The sequence below is a fragment of the Dasypus novemcinctus genome, chromosome 26 (assembly GCF_030445035.2).
Source record: "Dasypus novemcinctus isolate mDasNov1 chromosome 26, mDasNov1.1.hap2, whole genome shotgun sequence".
NCBI classification, from domain to species: domain Eukaryota; kingdom Metazoa; phylum Chordata; class Mammalia; order Cingulata; family Dasypodidae; genus Dasypus; species Dasypus novemcinctus.
Window position 1 is genome coordinate 5,023,376 of NC_080698.1, and position 24,273 is coordinate 5,047,648.

The 24,273-nt window shown below is 48.8% G+C and overlaps 1 long non-coding RNA gene across 1 annotated transcript; it reads left to right on the top strand.

Moving 5' to 3' along the window:
- Window positions 1–1,988: 1,988 nt before the first annotated feature.
- Window positions 1,989–20,922, top strand: LOC131276047 (uncharacterized). Its single transcript, XR_009183528.1, has 2 exons — window positions 1,989–7,789; window positions 8,041–20,922. It is a non-coding gene; the product is annotated as an uncharacterized lncRNA (long non-coding RNA).
- The last annotated feature ends 3,351 nt before the right edge of the window (window positions 20,923–24,273 follow it).

The window sequence follows — 24,273 nt, forward strand, 5'->3', positions numbered from 1 at the left end:
CAATTGTGACAACTCCGTGGATGGTTTTTGAGTGTGTTCCTGTGCACACCACAGCCAAGGGTGCTGTCGGCCCCAGGCACGTGTTTCCTTCTGGTCCACGCCCATCAGTGCAGCGGCAGCCTGGGCTCCCCCCCCCCACCCCTCACCCCCCCACTGAGCCCCTCAACTGCTGACTGTGTGGATAGAACGAGCAAGGGCTGCCCTGTACTCCTCTGGAATCCCGAGTCAGAGCACATCACTCTGGCCTCCACTGACCACAGCCCCTTGCCCCCGACCCTGCATCCCCCCAGCCTTCCTGCCCCAAGGCCTTTGCACCTTCGGTTCCCCTTCCCAGCTTTCTCTTCCCGCAGGTGTCAACTGGCCTTCCTCTCCTCGTGAGGCCCCCTGAGCTCCCAGGCTCACACCTGTTCACAGCAAGAACCCCTCCCCTCCCTTACCCTGCCCTGCCCTTTGTCCTTCAATCTCCTCCACGGTTTACTTGTCATCTTCCCTCTCCTGCCCTGGACCGGAGGAGACGGCCCTGCAGCAGGGATCATTGTCTACTTTGCTCACTGATGGGTCCCCAGCATCCGAAACAGTACTTGGCACGGAATAGGTTAAATGCTTGTCAGATGAGTGAGTGTGAGACCCGTCTTTGCCAAGGCTGGGAAGTCGACAGCTTGGCTATGTCCTAACAGCCCCAGCCTGCCAGCCCAGCTGCCTCTGCACGATGGCAGTGGCCGGCCGCCCTCTCAGCCACCTTCACATCTCATCTAAGCTCTGGAGGAGCTAGAAGTTCATCTGGTCTGGTCCCCTCGTTTTACCAATACAGACAATAATGACTCACAGGTGAGGGCCCTTGTCCATGGGCCTTGTGATAAGGAAGCTGTCTCAGACAATCCCGGGAATTTTTGGATGCATCCTGAGCTTAAGGACACAGAAAAGGCGTCTAGGCTGCCTTGGGTCTCACACAAGGTCCCAGTACAAACCCGTGTAACACACACACACGCTGTATTTTTAAACACTGCACGGACAATTAAGCAAATAATTAACTACTTGTAACAATATCCCAACAGGGTCCAGGCCTGTTCTGGCCTTCACCTTCCCAGCACCTTGCTCGGCTCCTAGGACATGGTAAGTGCTTTGGGGTGAGCCGCCTTGGCCTCGTGCAGTGCCCGGCTCTGCCTTTACACTCAGGTAAGAGACGTGCAATGCCCCTCCTCAGAGCCTCCAAATAAATACAGGTGCAGATGCCAAAGAGGTGGCACCCAGAGCTGGGGAAGAGCCTCTCAGTGAGGACAGCCTTAATTTCCCCCATGGCGAGAGTGTGGGACAGTGGGTGTGAGCTGGGACTTAGGAGAAACCTGAACACTTACTTGCAGCCCAAAGCATTTGTAACTGGTCTAACCAGAACGCCTAGGTCAGAATTATCCCCCATAACAGGAAGCCTGAAAGTTGGGGGGTGGATTCTGGGCTAGTGAGATACGTTCAAGGATGTCACAAAAGCCCAGGCCTTCTGCCCCACCTCCCTTGCCACCCTCTGGTCCCAAGACGGCCGCTGCTGTTCAAGGCCTCTCTTTCACAGCCTAGGAGGAAGAAAGGAGAAGCAGAGGAGCCAGTGGCATCCCCTCCTTTCACCAGGAGACAAAGCTTTTTATTAAACTTACATTTATCAGCAGCATGCCTTACTCTGCCAGGCAGATTGCTGTGGTCATCCTGGCTCTCAGGGGACGTGCATTCTGAGGACTGCCTGCAGGCCTTCCTCTTGGACTCCACCTGGGTGTCACCTTGTGATGTCATTGCACCTGCCTTCAGGGGGCTGGTCATTAGGGATTGGTGCTGTGAAAGCTGGCCCTTCCTTCTCCAGAGGGGAGCAGGCTAGCAGCCATCACACCTCCACCCAGGATGGCATCCACCTTCATCTGCATGGCCAGAACTCTGTCACTTGGCCACCCTGGCTGTCGGGGAGGCTGGAAAGGTGAGGATTCTCTTACAGGGAATAGAAAAGTTGACCCTGCAAGGGTGGAGTCCACTGGGCATGTCCATTAGTTTTTAATATAGTGACTTGTTTCACAGGGTTTTATCACAAAACCAATGAATGCACATCGTTATTTTAGATGATAAAGAATTTTAAATCTAATCCCATCATAGAGAAGTAAATACTGTTTTCCTGGTTTGTTATACTTCCAGATTTTCTTTGTATTCTTAAAATGGATGAAACAATACAAAGAGTGGCTCTGTAATCAGCCTTTTCACTTATCTGATATTGTGAAACTCTTTCCAAATCATTAAGTGTTATTTGCAGAATCACTTTTTATGTCTGCACGATCCATTGAATGTGGTACCAGGATTTGTCTAGTCCCTCAGTTTGGGGCGTTTAGACGTTTATAAGAATGAAATGAGAGAAGCCACGGCTCGTAGCTCCTCATGACTGAACCTTTGACCCCTCAGGGTCTTTATCAGGAGGGAATGATCTTGGGTGTCCACATTCTTTGGAGCTTTTGAAAGAGTCTGCCAAGCTGCCTCCCAGGTGGAGTGTGCCTATGCATATATAATCCCTGTACTCAATGCAAGACCCTATTTCCCCCGAAAGTTACCAACACAAAAAATAGATTGGGGGAGCCGAATGGTAGCCTCACCCAGCCCTCGGTTCACAGATGGACAGAGGGGAGCACTGCCAGAGCCTCAGGACCCATCTGCCCCCTCCTGGAGCCCCAGGAAGGGCAGGGAGCCACACTGGGCCGAGGGCAGTCATCTCGGGCTAGATGCCTGGGGGCCGTGGGTACGGCCAGTCCTGGTCTGAAGTCGCACTTGGCAGGTGGATTTGCCTCTGACTCAACACTGCATAACCACACACCAGCTGTGTGGCCCCGGGTTTGTCACTTCCCTGTCTCTAGGACCATTGTCCTAATTGTCCACTGAGGATATGTGGTGCAGCCAGGTCCTCTTTCCAGCCAGTCCTGCCCCAACAGGAGTGGGAACCCAGGGCCGCTTCTCCTGGGTCCCAAACCCCGAGCCACAGCGTCAGACACCCCAAAACCGGACAGATCCTCCCAGTAAGCCTTGACTGCGTGGCCTGGCAGGTGCCCCCCGAACCAGGCAGATCCTTCCAGTAAACTTGACGACATGGCGTGGCAGGTGCCGTTCATGCCCAGCCGTGGTTCCGTCCGGAGCCTCAGGCTGAGCTCTGCGGGGAAGGCTTTCCTGGGACCTGCTCAGCCCAAACAGCCCCGGAAGCCCACAGCTGACCCAATGGCTCCCTCCACAGGACACGGGAGCAGGAGCACCGGAGCCAGGCGGACCCGGGTTCAAATCCCTGCCCACCACCCACTAGCAGTGCAGCCTTTGGGGTCAGTAACTGCTTGGGAGTGGAAACAGCACTGCCTTCACGGGATTTAGTGAGAGGCTCATCCAAAGGAAGCCCGGGCCCTCTTCCTTCCAAGGCAGCCATGGGGCTGTGCCGCTCAGATGTCCCTTCAAGAAAGCACTTGCGCTGCAGTGAGCGCGGGGAGCTCGGCTGCAGCGCCTTCAGATCCGCCGCAGCTTTCCGGCCGAGGCCGCGCTCTTCCCCAGGCAGCGCCCAGCTGATGAGCAAGCGCGGCAGGGCTAGGGCCTGGCCGTTTCCATCAACACGGCAGTTCTCTGCGGGGAGACCTCTGCTCCGGGGCTCCCCAGTGGCTGGCTGAGGCTTTACCCACCACACTGCAATCTGGGGCTCTCCCTGCCCGGTCCCCTAGAAGCATGACCCTAACATCTTTCTCTTCTTCCGCTTCTGAACAGACCTCTTGCAGGAGACGCTCTATCTGGCAGCAGCAGACACGAGTTTTCAGAGGGCTTCGTTTAGGGTCTCCGGCTCGTGGTCCCGGGTGGGGTGCCTGCACAGGAGCCAAGGTCAGTCAGGGTTCTTCATTGCAAGCACCAGAAATGGACCCTGGCTCATGTCGTAAGAAAAGGGCCAGGAATATCCTGGAATGCTCTGGGATCCTCAGAAACTTTGAGGAAAAGCTAAAGAACCAGGCTCGGAAGGGAGGGGGACCTGACAGTTGGCAAGCTCCTGGAACTAGAGAACTCTTCTCAGGACGGCACTTTTGGGATCAGTAAGCTTCTGTTCGTTTTCTGTCCTTGTAACACCAGTCCAGGTTCACATTCTTGGGAGACGGTGTCTGATTGGCCCAGGAGGTGTTTGGAAAGCAGCTCCTCTTACACTGATGGACAGACATACTGACACTATGCAAAGCAAGGTCAGGGCACCTGTAATCAGAAAGGAGAGGGTCTGCCAGACAGCCACCTGTAGCTGGAACTGGACCGAACTCACCTGTAGTCACGGAACTGGACACAACCTAACTGGAGAAGGAAACATGCCTGCTCTGTCCCAATTTGTCCAAGAGCTCAAAGCCATAAACCTCCAGTGTATTTCCATCTCTTCTCTCCTGCTAAACCATCATCCATTCCTCCCCTAAGTATTTGAGTTTTGGGGGGGATTTAATACCATTGTGCCTAATATTAATGCTTTTCATTCCTTAAAGTACCAGATATGCAGTCAGAGCATCAAACACTTTCTAAATACTTGTTTGGGATGTAGTAAACTGCCCCCCTGTCCTCCAAAGAGAACAGCCTGCCTCCCACCCAGACCCTCCCCCCACTGTTCACGGCCTGGGTAGTACCAGTGTCATCGTCAGGATCACCCGGCCCTCTGGGATTTTGTCATTGTCATTGTCGTCATTGGAATTACCAGGCCCTCTGGGATTTTGACAACCTGGCAAAGGTCTTGTTCTTTAAAATCCTGAACAACCATTTCATGTTCCTTTGACTTTTCAGGTTACGCTCCTTGCCCCGTCCCCACAGCACCTCCCAGGGGCCCGTGGCAGATGTGGCTCCTGCACAGGTCCTCAAGGACGGTTATCACCTTGAAGTGCTGGCGCCCACTCCTGCCAGCACCCGCCACCCTCTGCTGAAGGACTTGAGGGGTTTGCCTGCTGGTGGGTTTTATTTTGATTGCTCACAGATGGAGCTGGAATATGGGAGAGGTAATGCAGCTGGGAGAAGCCCTCGTCCACTGACAGGTGGGGATTTGCGCGATAAATGCCCCCTGCCCCTTGGTGGGGCGGCGTGGGTGACAGGGTCTCCCAAAGGTCCCCCGCGGGGTGGCACTCCCCGCCCTCAGCAGTCACCTTTGAAGACGCACTTCCGTGGCTGCCCTCCCACCTGCTTCGCCCTTCCGCTGTGCGGTCACCTCCCCCAGAAACCAGCTGCCGGCACCCCCTCATCTCAGCTTGTCCACCCTAGGACAGAGCCAGCCTCTAATCCATTAACGTTTCTGCCCAGAAGACTTAGAGGATGGGGCACCCCCAGCGCGGGCACCCAGTCTTGCGGCGGAGGCTCCGGGCGGGGCCCCTGGGCAGTGACGGGCAGCTGCTCGCTCACTACCCTCCCGGTCCTAAACCACCCAGGAGCCGCCCCCCGCGTGCTGAGGGGTCCCTGCGCCGGCCTGGAGGGTGCACCTGCGGGCCCAGCAGCCTTCCGGGCCTCCAGGCGCAGTTCACGCTGACGTGCCGGGGGTGCAGACCTAGTTTTATTTAAAACACCAGTTGCCATAGTAACATCCGCAAGACCCGATACTTATTCTAAATCACACAGCAAACGCCCTTGGAAAGGAAGAGCGAAAAGCCCCGAGAGTGCAGTGGAGCTTGGGGGCCCCAAGAGCCAGCGGGCAGCCGTGCGTGCCCGAGATCGTCCTCCCTGCCCCTGAAGCAGGCAGGGTCAGAGGCCTCGGGGTGCGCTGCGGCCTGCCTGGGGGGCCCGCAGAGCACCCCCAGAGTGACGTCAGTCATGGCGCAAGACAGGCTCGCTGGAGACAACCCCCCAGACCTGTCACCGTGGAGAGACGGGCAGGGGCCCCCTCACAGCTGTGACACACAGGCGCCCCCAGGGGCGGAGCCGGCCTGGGAAGGCAGGGCCTGGACAGGTCACCAGGAGAGCGCCCACCCCGGGAGGAAGTGGAGCGTCTGCACAGGGCAGCTTTCAGGGCCAGAGGGTCCGCTTGTCCGCAGGGGTCCCCCCAGGCCCGCCCTCCCGAGTCCTGGGCCCGATTTAGGCCTCTGCTCTCCTTTAGAGGTGCCTCCTGCGTTAGCATCTGAGGCCCTTGGAGACGCACAACCCTGGAGTGTCCTCGCTGGAGGGTGTGGACAGAGGGCCGCCCGGCTGTGGTGACGGCACAGCTTGGCGTGGCCCTGCCTCGGCTGTGCAGGCCAGCCGCCACCCTGGCCCTGAGACCCGGGGCCCCTCTCTAGGTCTAGCCTGGGCTCAGCAGCGCGCCCTCCAGTGTGTGCCCCGGGAAGCCCCAGTGGGAGGTCACAGAGCCTGGCTTCTCCTCCAAACAGTCCTCCAACACTGATGACAAGGACTGCTAAGGCTTAGCAGCCGTTTTATGTGCGAGCGCCTGACTGCATTTAACCTTCTCCATGGCTCTTGCAGGTGTCACTGCCCTGTGCAGCCTCCAAATGGAGAAGCCCCAGCTTCCTCCCCACAGAGATCAGGGGACCTGCCCAAGGCCACCCGGCTGGTAAGCTACCTGAGCTGGGACTTGAGCCTGGAGCTGGCCAAGTCCTGAATCCCAGCGTCAGGACAGGAAAGTGATCGCCCGGGGCTGCCGTGCTTGGGAAGAGGGTGACCGAAGAGCAGGCGGAGTGGGAAGCAGGGAGGAGCCGGCTCTGGCTTTGTGGAGGTGACAGGGCCGGGCCGGGGGCGGGAGGGCGACGGGGCCCGGCGGGGAGGGCCGGCTGCTCGTGCTGGCCTTGGCCCTTGGCCTGCCCTTGCTGAGGCTTTCACCAGGCCTGGTCTGGCGGCCGTGAAGAGCCCCTGGACTGAGATGTCTGCTGTTCCCGGGCCAGCCCTGGAGAGGGGAGGACTGGCTTCAGGGGCAAGTCGAGGAGGTGGTGCTGTGTTTTGAGGCAGCTGAGAGACGTGTGCTAGGCCAGAGGCGTGGGGTGCCCTGGGGTGGGTGGCCTTAAAGGCCCCAGGCCCTGCGGGGCACATGGGGGCTGTGGAGGCCCCTGCCTGCGGGTGCTGCCCCCAGGAGCACCAGAGGTGAGAGGAGGGCCAGGAGGACAGCAGGGCCGTGTCGGAGCTGGGACCTGCCGCTCGCGACCTGGTGGCCTTGCCTTGAAGATGGAGGGAAAGGCCGAGCGGGCCCCGGCGCCCGTCACTTCCTCATGGAGCGTCCTCCTGGCAGAAGCTGGGCACTGCTCGCTGTTGGACATCGGCGTTTCCTAGGCCCTCGGAACCCGGTTCTCATCTTTCAAATGGAAACGACGCCTACCTGGAGCGCGTGCTGCCAGGTGCCACCTGGAAGCACGTGGCTTCCCCTGGAGGTACGTGGGGACAGTTCCCGGAAGCCCACAGCATCTGGCATGAGGCCATCCTCCAGCCATGGCCCAGCATCCTTCCTGACGGCGTCCCCTGGCCATGGTGCAAGCTCAGCTGCAACCCTCAACCAGCAAGGGTCGGAGTGGGTGGCTGTGAGCCCTGCCCTCGCCTGGGTGCGTTGGCCGATGGCTTCTTCCAGCCCCGTGAGCCTGAGGTCACCCTGCCTGCACCTGCGTGCTGTGCAGCTGCTCATCACTGCGCCCCGCATCAGCTTCCACCCTCCCCGCCTCACGTCCCCACGGCATCACCACGGTCCCGGCAGCACCTCCCAAATCAACTGCCCGAGCCTTTGTCTCAGGGCCCGGTTTCGGGAGAACCCAACCGGAGTCACCGCCTCGTAGTGTCTGGGAGAGAGTCAACGAGGAGGTGTGCCGAGCTCAGCACGGTGAGCACTTTAACGCCACCTGCTATTTCTGGTCGTGCAGGGAGCACCCTTGGGCGGGGCGAGGTTAGCTGTGAATTCGCTGTGCACATTTTGGGGCTCATTAGGTGTTCGGCTTTCCCTAAACTGGGAGGGCTTAGTCTGGGTTAATCTGACTGTGGGTGGTCCTCCACCTGATCCTCATCCGGTCACTGATTAAAGCTCTGTCTCCTGGACCAGTTTTTCCAATAAAATTCTCCTCTATTCCCAAACAGGAACAGCGAAGGTCTTAGGCAGGATTCTACGGTGGGCACCTGTCTTCGTTTGCTAAAGGCTGGGAACATGTGCCAGCTTGAGTTGGCTATTACGATGGGGATTTTACGACCTGAGGCTGTGGAGGTGTTCAAGTCACGGCATCACCAGGCGCTGTCTGCCCTGAGGTGGGCAGTGGGCGGTCAGACACCGGGCTCATCTCCCCTCTCCTCCAGGGGGCACTCAGCCTCTCGGGAACCTCTCGCTGAGCCCCTGTGCTCACTCATTCCAGCCTCTGGGACCTCCCTCTCGGCTTCTAGGGGTTTCTCTGCTTCTGCTGCTTTTTTCCTGTGTGTTTCTGCATGTGTCTCCCACTTATTAAGGACTCCAGCAGGTGGACCAAGACCCACCCTGGGCCTCTCCTCACTGAAGTATCCACTCAGAGGCCTACAACGGAATCCAATCCAAGGGTCCCACACCCACAGGAGTGGATTTGCTTTGAGAACGTGATATTTTCTGGGATCCACAAAAAGCTTCCAACGGTCCCAGCACTCTTTCCCCCTCACTCTTCAGGTTTACATCCCTTCCCCCTGCCCAGAGAACTTCTCCCATGTAGGAGAACCCCATGAGCTTGCAAAGGGTAACTTCCCTCAGCTCTTGAAATAGAAAATGAGAGCATGAACAAGCTCGTACTAATGTGTGACTGACTGATAAGTTTTCCATTGCACTATGGGACCTCTAGGTGAAGGGGAGAGACCCATCTCCTTGGCCATCTAAGACAGAGCTGGAAGCAGGTTTTCCCCCTCATGCTTGTACCAGACTTAAAATTTCCTTTGAATATCCTGTTTCAGCTGAAACTTTCATAGGCTTTTTTGAATTCTACTCCATAATGTATCAATATTTTCAAAAAATAGAATTGCGGCCACAAACTTGCCACCTTTTCAATGTGGGTCACCCAGCCTGACCTCTAATACAAAATCCCCTTGATTGTGTTTTAAGCTCTGACTTTTGTGTCCTTTAATTCCTCAGGGCTGCTTTGTGTGTTTTTTAGGAAAAAAAAAATTAGGACACAGGACAATATTTAGATCAGAAAATTAAAGAGAAGTTAGCTCCTCCATCCACAGTACCCTCCTATTTAGAGCAGAGCTTCTCAAACCTCAGTGTAGATGAGTCTTTGAAGAGAGAAGGGCTTTCAAAAATGCAGATCCCCAGGTCCCACTCGAGGACACTGATTTGTTGGGGGTAGGATTTGAGGTTCCTTTAAAATCAATGTTTCGGGAGCTGAGGTGGCACAAGAGATTGCGCACCGCTCTCCAGAAGGTCCCAGGATTGGTTCCCAGTGCTGCCTAAGAAGAAGACAAGCAGACACACACAGCGAATGGACACAATGCAGACAGTAGGCAGGGAATAAATAAATATTTTTTTTAATTTAAAATCAATGTTTCTCAAAAAGAGGTATCCCTAGTAGAGCTTGAAAGTCTGATGTTTCACAAGGAATTATGTACCTCAAGTATTAAAAACCCACAAATGAATCAGTCATTCTATTGCATGAATATGCTTATTTTTATTTTCTATTTTGAAATCTCAAACTGACTGGACAGTTAAAAAACAAATCTAAACCCCATACAGAGAATCCCAGCATACCCCAGATATCCAGATAAAGTAATTTTAACATTTTGCCGCCTTTGCTATATCTATTTAGCAAACCATTTTCTGAACACTTAAGTGTAAACTCTGTACATCGTGCTCCTGAACACTTATACCGCCGTGAACATTTCCTAAGAATGAGGATATTCACTTATGTCACCACATTAAGTGCGGTTATTGAGTTCGAGAAACTTAACCTTGATATAAAGCTTGCCTTCTGTATTCCAGCTTTTTCATATGCCCAACAGCGTCATTTGGAGCCTTTTCTCCACTCTGGATTCTAACCAGTATCATGTACTGCATTTGTCATTATCTTTAGTTACTCTCTTTTTTTTATAATTGTTAGGACATATATACAGCATCGATCTTCTTCCCATGCCAACTCCACCCAACCATACCTTTCAGTGTGATGAATCATGTTCACAATGTTGCAGTGCCCACACCAATATCCATTACTACAACTCTCCCTCCAACCCAACCAGAAATCCTACATTCATTTTGTAAGAACTCCATATTGCCCCTGCTACCTAACCTGTGCTCTACTTTCTGTCTCTAAAAGCTTGCATGTTTGGGTATTTTCTTTGTGGTTATCATGTGGCTTAAATTTAACACCTTAATTCTATAACAACTCATTTTCTTAGATACCAACTTAACTTGCATAGCATGTATAAACTGTTCTTATACCCCTCCATCCTCCCACCTTTATGTAGTTCTTGTCACAAATTACATATTTATACATTGAGTCCAAAAACATCAATTAGTCATTACATCTTATGCATTTGCCTTTTAGATCCTATGGGAAGTAAAAAGTAGAATTGCCAAAAATACAATCATACTGGTATCTGTATTCACCCCTGTCATTACCCTTACTGGAGATCTTCATTTCTTCATGTGGCTTTGATCTATTATCTATCATCCTTCCAACCTGCAGAACTCTTTAGCATCACTTGTAAGACAGCTCTAGGGGTGATGAACTCCTTCAGCTTTTGTTTATCTGAGAATGTCTTAATCTCTCCTTCATATTTGAAACAGTTTTGCCAGATAAAAAATTCTTATTCGGCAGTTTTTGCTTTCAGCACTTTAAATATGTCATCCCACTGCCATATTGTTTCAGTGGTTTCTGTTGAGAAATTGACAGTTTTATTGGGGCTCCCTTATATGTGACACTGCTTCTCTCTTGTGGCTTCCAGAATTAACTTTAGCATTTGACAATTTGATTATAATACATTATGGTGTTGGAACTATTTGGGTTTCTCTTATCTGGAGTTCATTGAGCGTTTTGAATGTGTGTATTCTTGTCTTTCATTGATTTGGGGAAGTTTTCAGCCATTGTTTCTTTGAATATTCTCTCTGCTTCTTTATTTCTTCTAAGATTTCTACAACGTGTACATTGATATACTTGATGGTGTCCCAGGCTCTGTTCACTTTTCTTCTTTCTGATCCTCAGACTAGATTTCAATTGTCTTATCTTCAAGTTCCCTGATTATTTCTTCTGCCATCTCCAATCTGCTTTTGAGTTGTAGAGAGATTAGGGAGTTTTTTATTTTAATTTCTGTGCTGTAGTCTTCAGCTCTATTTGGTTCTTTTTCATAATTTCCTTCTCTCTATTGATATTCTCTTTGTGTTCATCTAGTGGTTTCCTGTTTTTCTTTAGTTCTTTGGCCATGTTTTCCTTTAGCTCTTTGAGCATATTTAGGACCATTTTTTTAAAAGTCTTTTCTAGAATGTCCCAGGTCTGATCTTCCTCATTGATGGTTTCTAATGCTTTCATCTTCTCCTTTTCCTAGGCCATCACTTCCCATTTGTTTTGTAATATTTTGTTCAAATTTGGACATTGTGATAAGGTGGTTAACACTGGAATTTAGACTCTGAGGCATCTGTTCCATAAGGTTGAATCAAGCTAGTGTTATGAAATAAGCTTTCATTGAATGCCAGGAGATAACAAAAAAACACTTTTCCAAGCCTTTGCAGATGGACCTGTGCAAGCCTCTCCTTCAGAGCTTATCCATACAGTGGATTTAGGGAGTAGCTCCAGGCCAAAGCCTAGGGGCCTCCCTGATCCTTTCTTCTTGTGCATCTTGTCTGGGGCCTCAGGTAATACCCTGTTTCCATGATTACAAATGTCCCCCTCTCCAGAGAAAAGTTCCCTCGTGGTCTCATGCACTGCACTATATGTCCTACAGCCAGCAATCCCTTGACACAGGAAGCTACTTGACTGCTTTCTGTAGAGCCCTGTGAGCTGCCTTCTACACATAGGGCAAGTTCTGGTATAGCAAGTCTTTCAAGCCACTTCCAGACATTGAGCCAGGCATACATGCTCCCAGAACATGCAGGAGTATTACTTTGTTCCCTCTGGAACCAGGGCCAGGGATCTGCATTGGGAGCACAGGCCAGCTCTATCCTGAGTTCTGTGCTGATGGCTGGCTGGAGGTGCCAGCAAGGGCACCACAAGATGCTACTGCTTTTAAATAGCCTTTTTGTGGATTCAGCTCCAGCTCTGTTTCTGCAGTCCTTTCACTGTTTTCTGGAGCTTTGAGGAAGATGTTTCTTCCAGTTCTTGCTGGTTGTTGAAATCTTCTGTTGGAGGACAGAGCCCTAAAGGTTCTCACTCCACCATCTTGATTCGTGCATCATGAATATGGTTTTCGAGGTCCACACTTATAGACATTCCAGGACCTATAATGCACACCCTCCCAAGAGAAAAATTATGACATCAAATAGTACCTGAAGAAATGCAACAGGCTGCCTTTTGGTGGTTGGCATGGATGGGGCAGATGTATATTTCACAGGCAGGATTCATTCAGAGTTTCCTGACATCAGAAAGGAAATGAATGTCTGTCTCTGCCTCCACCCAGTATTCTGGGCCAATTCCGCTCAGAAATACTATACCTTCAGACTCCCTGGCTTCTTGTTTGACATACAGTCATCTCTATTTGGACCAAGATTCAGCATAATCTTTAAAAATTGGCATGAAAGTAGCTAATTGATTTAAGAAATGTTTAAAGAAGATTCACTAACCAGGGTCATAGCAATGAAGGGATCACCTTTCAGCATGACCCAGAGACACCACACAAATAGTCTGCTGTGTCAGCTCCCAGTGGCACCTAAGCAAACGCTCACTCCTTCACAATGGACTGAGGGGAATACTTTCATTAACAGGAGGCTTCTGGTGTGGACAAATCTTTAAGACTAGCACTGCAGATTTAACTTATTGGAATGGAAGGGCCTGGAGTCAAGATTCCCTGAACTTCCCGTTAAAGAGAGTGCATGCTCTGCTGTCCTCAGAACTTCCTTTTGCTCAACCAATTCTGTCACAGAGCAGTGGAGCTGTAAAACCCACACAAAGGAACAGATGGTAACCTTTCATTAAGCCTGTGTATTTCCAAAAAGGAGGCAGGTCCATCCAACTGCCAAGAAGGGATCTCTTATAATGAGAAGAATTGAGTCCTTGGTACAATACAATGCTTTTTATTTCCACCACATCTCCCCCAGTTCCCCTAAGATGGTGTCTAGGAGTCCCATATCACTAGGATTCCTGCCTGCTTCCTTCTCCCTCTCTCAACTTCCCCAGCCCTTTAGATTGTTTTCTTCCTTCCTCCCCCAAGTTCTGGTTCTACCTGGAGAGGCATCATGGCATTTGCTGGAGGAAGTTCTGGGTCTATGTATTCAAACAGCTCCCTGGTGAATCCTCAGTTTCCCTCAGAGCAGAGCTTGGAGGAGTGATATCCTAACTTGGGTTTTCTCAGAAGCAGATCCTGAGACAAAAATTTGAGTGAAAGAAATTTTACTGGAGAAGTGTCCCCAGAAAACTTTGATAGGGAGTGGAAAAGTGGGTCAGGGAATGGTTCCTTTTCAAGGTTATCCACCAAGATGCTCTGGGAACTAGTGTACACCAAATGCAAGAACCGGGGTCCTCAGTTGAGGGGTGCCTCCAGGACTCTTAATTTCCTGGGAACTCAGGCCTGCCCATGGTTAGGGAAAGTATCTTCAGCTGCCAAAACAAGCCCTCAGGTAATGAAATAAAGTGCAGGCAGCTGGGAGTCTGATAGGGTGATGAGAGCAAGAAGATATGGGCCAGGCACCAGCAGGGGCTCCTGCACATTGTTAAGCTAGTACGATTATCTGCCGCTTTACTGTCCTAAACACCATTTCTATTGGTAGTGAGACTAAGGGAAGGAAGGGAGTGAAGGAGAAAGAAAACCCTCACCACATTTCTAGTGAAGCAATTCTCAGGGTGAAGGAAGGAAAAGATTGATTTCCAAGGGAAGTCACCTAGCATGAAAACATTGTAATATAATTTCATATGGGGTTGGAGAGTACTGTGTTTTTAGAATACAGATACAGAAAAAATAGTTCAGGGAAATCTCACTTTTCCATGCACAGAAATCAGAGTACTACTTTGTCAAGCTGGTGAGCCCTATGTATTAGACTTTTGGGAGAGGTGGAAGATCTTGGGGTATTTGATGGTTACCAAGGAGCAGCCCAGGTTTTAAAAAGTTACAGAAAACTTGACACTGTCAGGGTAAGCAAGGCCAAGAGACTAAACCCCGTGTGACCAGGAACCTTGTGAACTGGATGAGACCCACCTTGTGTATGAACAGGAGGAGGTGCTTTAAATGGGGTGTGTTGGGCAACCAGCCTCCCTCGAGAAAATAGCTTCACTCTTGAGGGAACCCCATCCCTGTACTCTGGAATGCCACCTCCATCTCTCACTTGGGTCACTTGCCACTGACCCCCAGGAGTGCTCAGTTTCTCGGTTGTATGAGTCTGGGCTCCCCCAAAAGCAGAATCTGAGATAAGGACTTGGTTGAAATGGGAAAGTGACCCCAGGAAGTAGGTGAAAGTGGGAAATGGGGGAACGGCAATGATGGGTACATCAATGAGCAGGATACTGCTGGGGACCTTCTAAGGAACCTCATCAAGAATTGAAACCCTTGAGGATGGAAGGCTGCACACGTGTCTACAGACCTCCCATCCCCTCTGGGCAATCTTGGCTGACCGACTCCCCATCAGTCTGGCCAAGACTGTCTCAGAACTATGCCATGGTCTGAGCCTCTTCCTGCTCATCTTCCCTCTTCTGATATGTGTCAGACCTGCGTTGCAGGGTGAGGCTCTCCCTGCCTACTTCTTCTCTCCCTTTTAGCCTTCGTAGAAGTGTCTCCGATAAACTTCTTGCTTATCCAATCTCATTTTATCCAGTCTTAGCTTCCGCGTGTAGGAGGATCTGAATGGACAAACCTTGCAGGTCACATTCGGTTAGCATGGAGCTGTCCGCAGTCTTAGTGCTGAAATCAGAAGTCAGTCAAGAAGATGCAATTCAGGCACAACATATATCTATGTTCTCCCTCCATGTTTCGGCAACTCATTTACTAGTGCAATATATTCTCTTGGTTCTCCTTAGCCAGGGGAAATAGTGGATACTTTCAAAGAGATCTTAAAATGCTAAGGAGAAAAAAAGAGGGAATCGCCCCAAGACCACAAAGAACACAGAGTGGTTTCCTTGTGCAATGCTTCTGGAGATACAGATGCTGCTGAAATTTTCAGTTACCCAAGGTCAATCACAGCTCTGGAATCATACAAGGGTGTCATCCCGTTCTGCATTCCAGTCTCCTGCAAATACCTCATGTCAGCAAAGACTGACAGGAACCGAACTGGCCAGATTAAGTGGAAATGCAGCCTTCTCACATTAAGCCTGCACATGAAGACTGAAGGAGAGCATGGGGAGATGGGAATGTGGCTGAGGAGCAGCAGACAATTCCTGGGTTGGAGTGGTGTACCCTTTAGTGTCATCAGATGGCACTATCTCATGTGGTGTCAGGTGTCTTTGTGCCATGGAGGTAGTGGAGAGGGGAGAGCACTGAATTCAGATCCTGCTGACATTGAAGTCCCAACCTTTCCAGGGACCAGAAATGTGACCTTGGGCAAGTAATGTGACATCTTTGAGCTCAGTGACCTCATTAGTAAAGCAGAGGTAGGTCCAGACCAGAGATTTTCAAATAGTGTTCCAAAGAACCCAGGGCATCACTGCCCTGTCAGGGGTCACAGAGCAGTCTGGAGGTCAAGTCCAGCTGAAGTAGAATAATCTGACCTTTATCTGATTCCTGCTTTAGGCTTTTCTAGGATTTTTTTCTGAAGCTAAAAACAAAAGTTTGAAAACTATGTTAGGTTGAATCGTGTACCCCAACAAACACATGTTCTTAATTTTAACCCATGCCCTTTCTGGATCTGAACCCATTGTACTTAGGACCTTTTGAAGATCTTTTTTTTAAATTAAGGATGTAACAAACTGAATCAGGGTGGGCCTGGTGGTTGGGAGTTGTATGTCCCCAAGGAAAACTTGTTCTTAAACTTAATCCATTCCTGTGTGTGTAAACCCTTTGTAAATAGGACTTTTTGGTAAGATTACTTCAGTTAAGGTGTGGCCCACCTTAGTCAGGATGGGTCTTAAGCCTGTTACTGGAGTCCTTCATAAGCAGAATGAAATTCAGAGAGCGAGCGAGCCATGGGAAGCAAGAAGCTGAAATTCAGTGGAACCTAGACGAGAAGAAGAGGTCAGGAGAGGCCACCACGCCCAGTGCCTTGTGACAAAGGACCCCAGGGCCAAGGAACACGGGCAGCCAGCCCCCGAATGCCAGTCTTCAAGAAGAAAGCTTCACCTTCATGCCTTGATTTAAACCTTCTCTTAGCCTCAAAACTGACCAAATAAATTCCCATTAAGTCAAGTCACTGCATGATATTTGCTTGCATTGCCAAAGGAAACTAGAACAGTGGGTCTTTCTCCAGATTACTGAAAGCCTTATAAAGAAAAAGCCAGAGAGGGGAAGTAGAAGCCAGTGGTAACCCAGAAGAGAAAGAAGGGGACATCACCTTTTGACAGCGAAGCCAGGGAAACCCACAGCTTGCCTGCAGCCAGCACCAGAACACTCCTGTTTCCAGGGAGAAGGCAAGTCTTGTCAATATCTAGATTTTGGACGACTTCTAGCCTCAAAAGCATGGGCCAATAAATTGCCATAGTTTAAGCCAAACCCATTTTGTGGTATTTGTGATAACAGCCCAGGGTAACTAAGACTAAAAACCTTAAGCCCAGATGAACTTTAAGGACATTTCTACCCTTATCTTTCATAAGTTTATGGGATTTTGTAACAGTTTGAATTTTGTGAATCCCAGAAAAAGGATGTTCTTAAACTATTCCTGTGGGTGTGGTACCCTTTGATTGCTGTAGATTCACTTTATTTTTTTTATTGTATTTATTTGAAGATACATAGATTTTTTAAAACGGTACATTAAAAAATATAAGAGGTTCCCATGTACCTCACACCCCACCTCCCTCCCTCCTCCCACATCAACAACCTCTTACATCATTGTGGCACAGTCACTGCATTTTTTTTTTGTCTTTATTTTTTTAATGTTACATTAAAAAAATGAGATCCCCATATATCCCCCACCCGCCTCACCCCACTCCTCCTCCCATAACAACAACCTCCTCAATTATCATGAGACATGCATTGCATTTGGTGAATAAATCTCTGAGCACCACTGCACCTCATGGTCAATGGTCCACATCATAGCCCACACTCTCCCACAGTCCACCCAGTGGGCCATGGAAGGACATACAATGTCCGGTAACTATCCTAGCAGCACCACCCAGGACAACTCCAAGTCCCAAAAACACCCCCACATCACATCTCTTCCTCCCACTCCCTACCCCCAGCAGCCACCATGGCCACTTTCTCCACACCAATGCAACATTTTCTTCGATTACTAATCACAATAGTTCATGAATAGAATATCAGTAAGTCCACTCTAATCCTACTATATTCCTCCATCCTATGGACCTTAGAATAGTTGTGTCCACTCCACATCTATATCAAGAGGGGGCTTAGATTCCACATGGATGCTGGATGCAATTCTCCTGCTTTCAGTTGTAGGCACTCTTGGCTCCCTGGTGTGGTGGTTGACCTTCTTCACCTCCATGTTAACTGAGTGGGGTAAGTTCAATAAACCGGAGTGTAGGAGTTGCAAGTCTGTTGAGCCTCAGGGCCTGGCTATCACATGGTCAGTCCAGAGATTCAGGTCCCCTGGGTATACATTAAACCCCAGCAACAACTACAGTTCTGGTAAAACTAATAGGAGAGACTTGTGGACAAGATCACATCTAAGTCCAGCTCCATCAACACAGAAACACAAACTCCAAAGTAGGGCCAACTGAGATGGCACTGAACTCCATCTGCCATGACCATAGAATCTGTGGGTCTCTGTAGCCCTCAGAAGAACCAATACCTGGGGTTGTATCTACTTTATCTGTCTCTGGGATCTGCTCAGGTGTGCATAAGGGTAACCCCTCTGATAACCTCCCAGCTCTTTTTAGAGACTCAGCCATATAAACTCATTTGTCCTTTCCATTTCCATTTATTCAGGTCAAAAGCATTTTTAACTCCTGGTATTATATGCAGACTGAGATATTCTGCTGGTCCGAATTGACCCTTTTATTACATCATCAGCTGGTACTTGGTAGCAATCCCTCGGCACCAGGGAAGCTCATCCGGGAGTCATGTCCCACGCTGGGGTGAAGGCAACACATTTACATGCTGAATTTGGCTTCGAGACAGTCATTGCATTTGGTTTTTTTTTTTTGTTTTTTTTTTTAAAGATTTATTTTTATTTAATTCCCCTCCCCTCCCCTGGTTGTCTGTTTTCTGTATCTTTTTGCTGCGTCTTGTTTCTTTGTCTGCCTCTGTTGTCAGCGGCACGGGAAGTGTGAGCGGCGCCATTCCTCGGCAGGCTGCTCCCTCCTTCGCGCTGGGCGGCTCTCCTTATGGGTGCACTCCTTGCGTGTGGGGCTCCCCTACGCGGGGGACACCCCTGTGTAGCACGGCACTCCTTGCGCGCATCAGCACTGCGCATGGGCCAGCTCCACACGGGTCAAGGAGGCCCGGGGCTTGAACCGCGGACCTCCCATGTGGTAGACGGACGCCCTAACCACTGGGCCAAAGTCCGTTTCCCCAGTCATTGCATTTGATGACTACATTTTTGAGCACTGATGTATCACATGGATAATAGTTTACATTGTAGTTTACACTCTCCTCCAGTCCATTCAGTGGGTTATGGCAGGATATATAATATCCAGCATCTGTCCCTGTAATATCATTCAGGACAACTCCAAGTCCTGTAAATGCCCCAACATCACATCTCTTCTTCCCTCTCCCTGCCCTATAATGGAATAGATTCACTTTAGATCACTTGATTAGATTTATTTTGTCTGGACTACATCAGTGAGGTGTGAGCCAACTTGGGTCTCCATCCTCTTGCTGGGTCTGATGTAAGTGGAGACACAGAGAAACACACGGAGAGAAAGGAAGCCACCATTTTTTATCCTGCCATGTGAGAGAGGACTCCAGGTTCACCTAAAGCTGCAGAAAGGCAGAGAAGCCCAAGAGACTACGAGGAGGCCAGGGAGAGACAAGCCATGTGCCTGGCTGCCCACGGCTGAGCTCAGGGAGATGGTAGATTCTGGAGGGGAAGGCAGGGACCTCGGCAGAGGTCACTTGCCATCTTGCTCAACCACTTGGCGGCACTTGGCTAGGATCACCAGCAGCTGATTTTTTTGGTGAGAAAGCATCTCTGATGGTGCCTTGACTTGGATATTTCTCGGCCTCAGAACTATACACTTTTATCCTAAATAAAATTCCCATTATAAAAGCAAAGCCATTTCTGGTACTTTTGACTTGAGTCAAAATCTGGATCCTGTTACATATAAGATGTGACCTTAGGAAGCCACCAAACATGTGACTCAGTCTTCTGTAAAATCATGAGGCCATCATTAAACATTCAATACCTGTGATGTGCCAGGTAACACCTATCCCACAGCCATCCCTGCGGAGAGATAACATCAGTGTCCACACCACATTACTCAGCCAGCAAGTGGCTCAAGATTTACATCCATCAGGCTCCAATACCTCTTTTTCAACTCTGATGCCTGCCCACCTTAGAGCAGTATGAGGAATAAATGAAACTATGAATGCAAAAACATTTGCAAAAATTCAAGTCATAATGGAAGCATAAAGAATTATTGTTTTAGAGTCAGAATCACTTCTGCCCACGTGGACCTAACTCCCTACCAAGAGCTTCATGGTGTAATATAAAAATATTTCTGGTTTATAATCCTCGTTTGACAGAATTTACTGTCCTTGGTCTTCATTTGTTCTGGACCCAGTCTATGCACTGGCCTGACCTCCACACAGGATCCTGCCTCTCCAATGGGGCTTTTCCCACTTTGCTTCCCAGCCAGAGTCCTAGCCATGGCCCACACTATACCTTTGCTTGTAAAGGCTTGGCTTCTGCCTCTGCTGCCACCACCAAAGCCTGAGGTGAAGCCCCCGTGCCAGTACTGGAGCGATGAACCACGGTGCCTGTGCTCCAGCTCCTTCAGTGGCCTTCCTGGAGTAAAAGTCCCAGGGAGCAGTCTTTGATCAATAAGAGACAGGAGTTTGGAAGGAGACAGCAGGTCCATTGCCCACCCTTTCTCCCCCAACAAACTGTTCTGAGATGCAATAGTTTCCTACAACCTCTCAGGATGTGCTGAAGGTTGAGCAACCAACTGTGCTCCTTGTGAAGCTGCATCTGGCTCAGGGGAGGGTGCCTTCCTCTTCTGCATATCTTTACTTTCCCCCCACTCTTGCTTCCCTGGCAATGCACCCCCACCAAAAGCATCCACACATAAGCCTTTGCTCTAGGCTGTCTACTAGGAAACTTGTGCTAAGATATCATTAAGTGCTTTATATAAACAACAGCAAGGATGGAGGAAAGAAAATTTGTAGCCTGCGTGTCATGATTCGTTGCTCTATGATTCGTTGCTCTGTGTACCCTGGGAAAAGCATGTTCTTCAACTTAATCCATTCCTATGGGTGAGAACACATTTAAGTAGGACTTTTGGAGGAGGAACTTCAGCTAAGGTGGCCCACTCAATCAGGGTGGGTCTTAATCTTATTCCTGGAGTCTTTGATAAGAGAATGAAATTCAGACAGAGAAAGCCACAGAGGGAGCAGCCAGAAGCTGAACATCAACAAATCAAAAAGAAAAGGGAGACCAGGAGATGACACCAGGCACCTTGCCCCACAACAAGCTAAGGACCAAACACCGCCAGCAGCCAGCCTCAGCATGCCACCATCTCTGGAAAGAAAGCATCGCCTTGATGACACCTTGGTTTGAACTTTCAGCCTCAAAACAGCGAGCTAATAAATTACCATTGTTTAAGCCAACCAATTGCATGGTGTTTGCTTGAGCAGCTGAGGAAATTAAAACACTGTGTTCAGTCAAAATTAGTGCCGCCTCCTCAGAGCCCCATGTCTAAACCACTCCCTCTCTTCCTTTGCTTTAAGGTGGTGGTTTGCTTTGCTTCCAGACCACTGGTGAGGCCCGCCACGTGGTGGGCCCCAGCATGCTGCCGAAGGCTACGTTACCTTGAACTTTCATGAGGTTTTATTAGCCATTTGTAAATAGATGAATTTTTTGGGAATTTGATAAAATTGTGCTAAAGTTCACCTGGAAGAATAGAAGTGCTATAATTGCCAACAGACTTTTTAAAAAAGATAAAACAAGCTTTGTTCATAAACATTACCCCCTATAAAGTTAAAAATAAAGGGTGCCTTCTCAAAAAGGATTATAAGAAGGTAACTGGTGATTTCCTTTAAAGGTAAGTTTTTTGTTTTGTTTTGATTTTTTAAGGGGAAGATAGCGTATGGCATAATTAGTCCCTATACCAGCTCCCTGGAAACTTCCAAGTGGCACATCTGACGCACAGTCCTTAATCGGTCCCGGGAATAGACGCCGAGTCCCGTTCTTGCAAGCAGGTGGCCAGGCTCCCTCTCGTGACGGCGAGGCCCGTCACCTGATGAGCAAGGAGGCGATCTGATGGCGTATCGTCACATCCCTCAGCCACCTTCAAACAGGTCACTCCACACTCTTGCCTAGGCTTGAAAAAAGTTTCTTCCCTTTGGACTCCAAATTGAAGGCAATTCTTAGAAAATTTTCCTTTCTTTGGACTTCCGGGATGCAAGAAAGACAGCTTACAGTTATCTCAATTCCATTGTTGAAGATGGTCGAGATGTACATGACTTTAGTTTTTTGTTGTAGAATATCCCCTGGAAGAATTGTTTCGATGCCACCCTGTGGAACATTGTAGAAAAACTCATGTCTCGTTTCGATCCTTGGTGACAGGGGCGTCCTCTCCCAGAAACACTTCCTCAGGGCAGGCACGAGCGTGTGAGGTAGAACTGCCTTAACCTGACCTGGACCGAGAGGACCCCGTTGCACGTGCACTTTCTGGCCTATTGAACTATTTATTGATCCAACTCAGAAGAACGGCGCCCCTTCTTGTGCTCGAGAAACCATAGGTAGAAGGAAGAGAGTCATTCACCTGTGGGCTCCTGTCTCCCTTCGGTCAAGGTGTGGCTTGGGGCACTTCAGGTGGCTCTTGAGTAGGCACCAGGTGGGGTGTCGTGTTTCAAAAACAAGCCCTAGGGCAGGAGGCTAGAGGTGTGCTTGCACTGGCGGCACAGAGTTGATCAGATCCCTGGCAGAGCTGGTCGCCACAGAAGCTTCTGGAACAGGAGATGGGTGAAGCCAAGAGGATCTAAAGTGCTGCATGTGTCTGATACATGCAAATGGAGAAAAATAACTCTGAACATGTATACTTAATATAAAAAGAATACCCCTATGTATTTATTTAAATTTTAAATATTGTTGTATATCAGCAGCTCTTGGATACACAGCTGTGTTTTTATATGCTTCATATTAACCTTTTTTAACAGTCATTTTTGAATTCATGGCAAAACAGTCAAGTTGTTACAGTTTTTTTTACTGTTCTCTTTAATTCTCAAATTGGCACAATTTGCACCTCTTTGTCCTTTCGGGGCTAGCCCAGACACGTAAAAGTATTCTTGTTTTTCAAAAATAACAAGGTGTTCCAGGCCTGTATTGAGCTTTCCTTAACAATCAGGCAAGAAGATTTGAGCCACTCTCTAGGGAGCCCGAGTTCCCTGTAGGGCTACTAGTTCTAGAGACCAGCTCGGGCTGTCAGAAGCACAGCAGGTCACCAGTGTCAATACCAGCGGAAGTGAAGCAACACCACTGCGGGGTCCTTTAGTGATCAGGCTGGAAAAACGTGGTTAGCGTCATGAGCTCCATGTTTTAGGAGGTACCAGGGATCAAACCCAGGACCTCGTACATGGGAAGCAGGTGCTCAGTCACTGAGCTACATCCACTTCCCTCATGTTTTTATTTAACTCTAAAATGACATTGTTAGTCTTTCAGATTTAAATTCACTTTTTCACAGTTTAGCCCCTCATCCAAACTGTAATTTCATGCCTCTTTTTTTTGTGTTTCAGTTTTACCCCTTCTTTTACAAACCTTGTATCTGTCACTGAGCACCATTCTATACTCATTTTTAATGTTTTCTTTTTAATTAGAGAAGTTACAGTTTACAGAAAAATCAAGCAGAAAGTATGGAGTTCCCATATGCCATCCTACTCACACATACAGTTTTCCCTATTATTAACACTTTGTTACAATTGAAACAATATTACAATTAGCTATTAACTAAAGTTCATTCTGATGTAAAAAGACAAACTCACCAATAGAAAAATGGGTAGAGGATATAAACAGGCAATTCACCAAAGAAGAAACAGAAGAGCAAAGAATTTTAAAAGCTCAGATTTATTGTTAATGAAATATTAAACTAAAATAATATTTTTTAGGTAATGATGTTATTAGATTTCCAAAGAAAGAGTAATATGCCGAGTGGAGTATTACTTGGCATCTCTGATTCTCTCTTGGTTTCTGTGCCACTCTCTTCAGTGGGTTGGCATCATTTACTTTCTCATAGTCTCTGCTTCCATATAACTGCGGCTTCCATATAACTGGGTTACCTGGCTCTGCCTACCTCTGATCCAATCAGTTTTGACCTTGATGGTGCATGGCACCAAATATGGCCATCTAGACCCACTCCATCAACTGGTTGCATGAATAACCAGGCATTGTGAGACCTGGTCTGTCACATTCATTGTAGGATGTGAAATATTTTTGCTTATGTCATTTCCTAGTTTTTTGTTTTGTTTTTACAATGACCATTACAGTATGTATATTTTAAAAACCAACAGAAGGGGGGGGGGGAGGAAATTCAGTCAAGAAATAGACTCATCACTTGCCCCGTTCATGGTTTAATATATATTCAACAATAGAATACTCATTTATTTAGCTAAGTCACTCCAAAATACGTCCGCTCCTCCTTCTAATCAGGGTACAAGCTAACTGGTACTGAGAGCCATTCGCACGTCTAAGCGTCACACCGTGGTTAGGGACTCAGCTCTGCTCTGGAGCAATGGCAGGGTTTGGATCACCTCCTCCATTGACGAGCCTTGTGACCTAGAGCAAGTCATTCATCTTCCTTGCCACAGTTTGCTCAACTGGAAAATGGAGATAATTGTTTCTACTTCATGGGGCTTTTGTGAGGATGAAATGAGATAAAACATACCTACCATCATTTAGCTACAATTACCAATTTCCAAATTCTCTGAAAACTAGAAGGCTTTCCGTAACTCAATTGGTGGCAA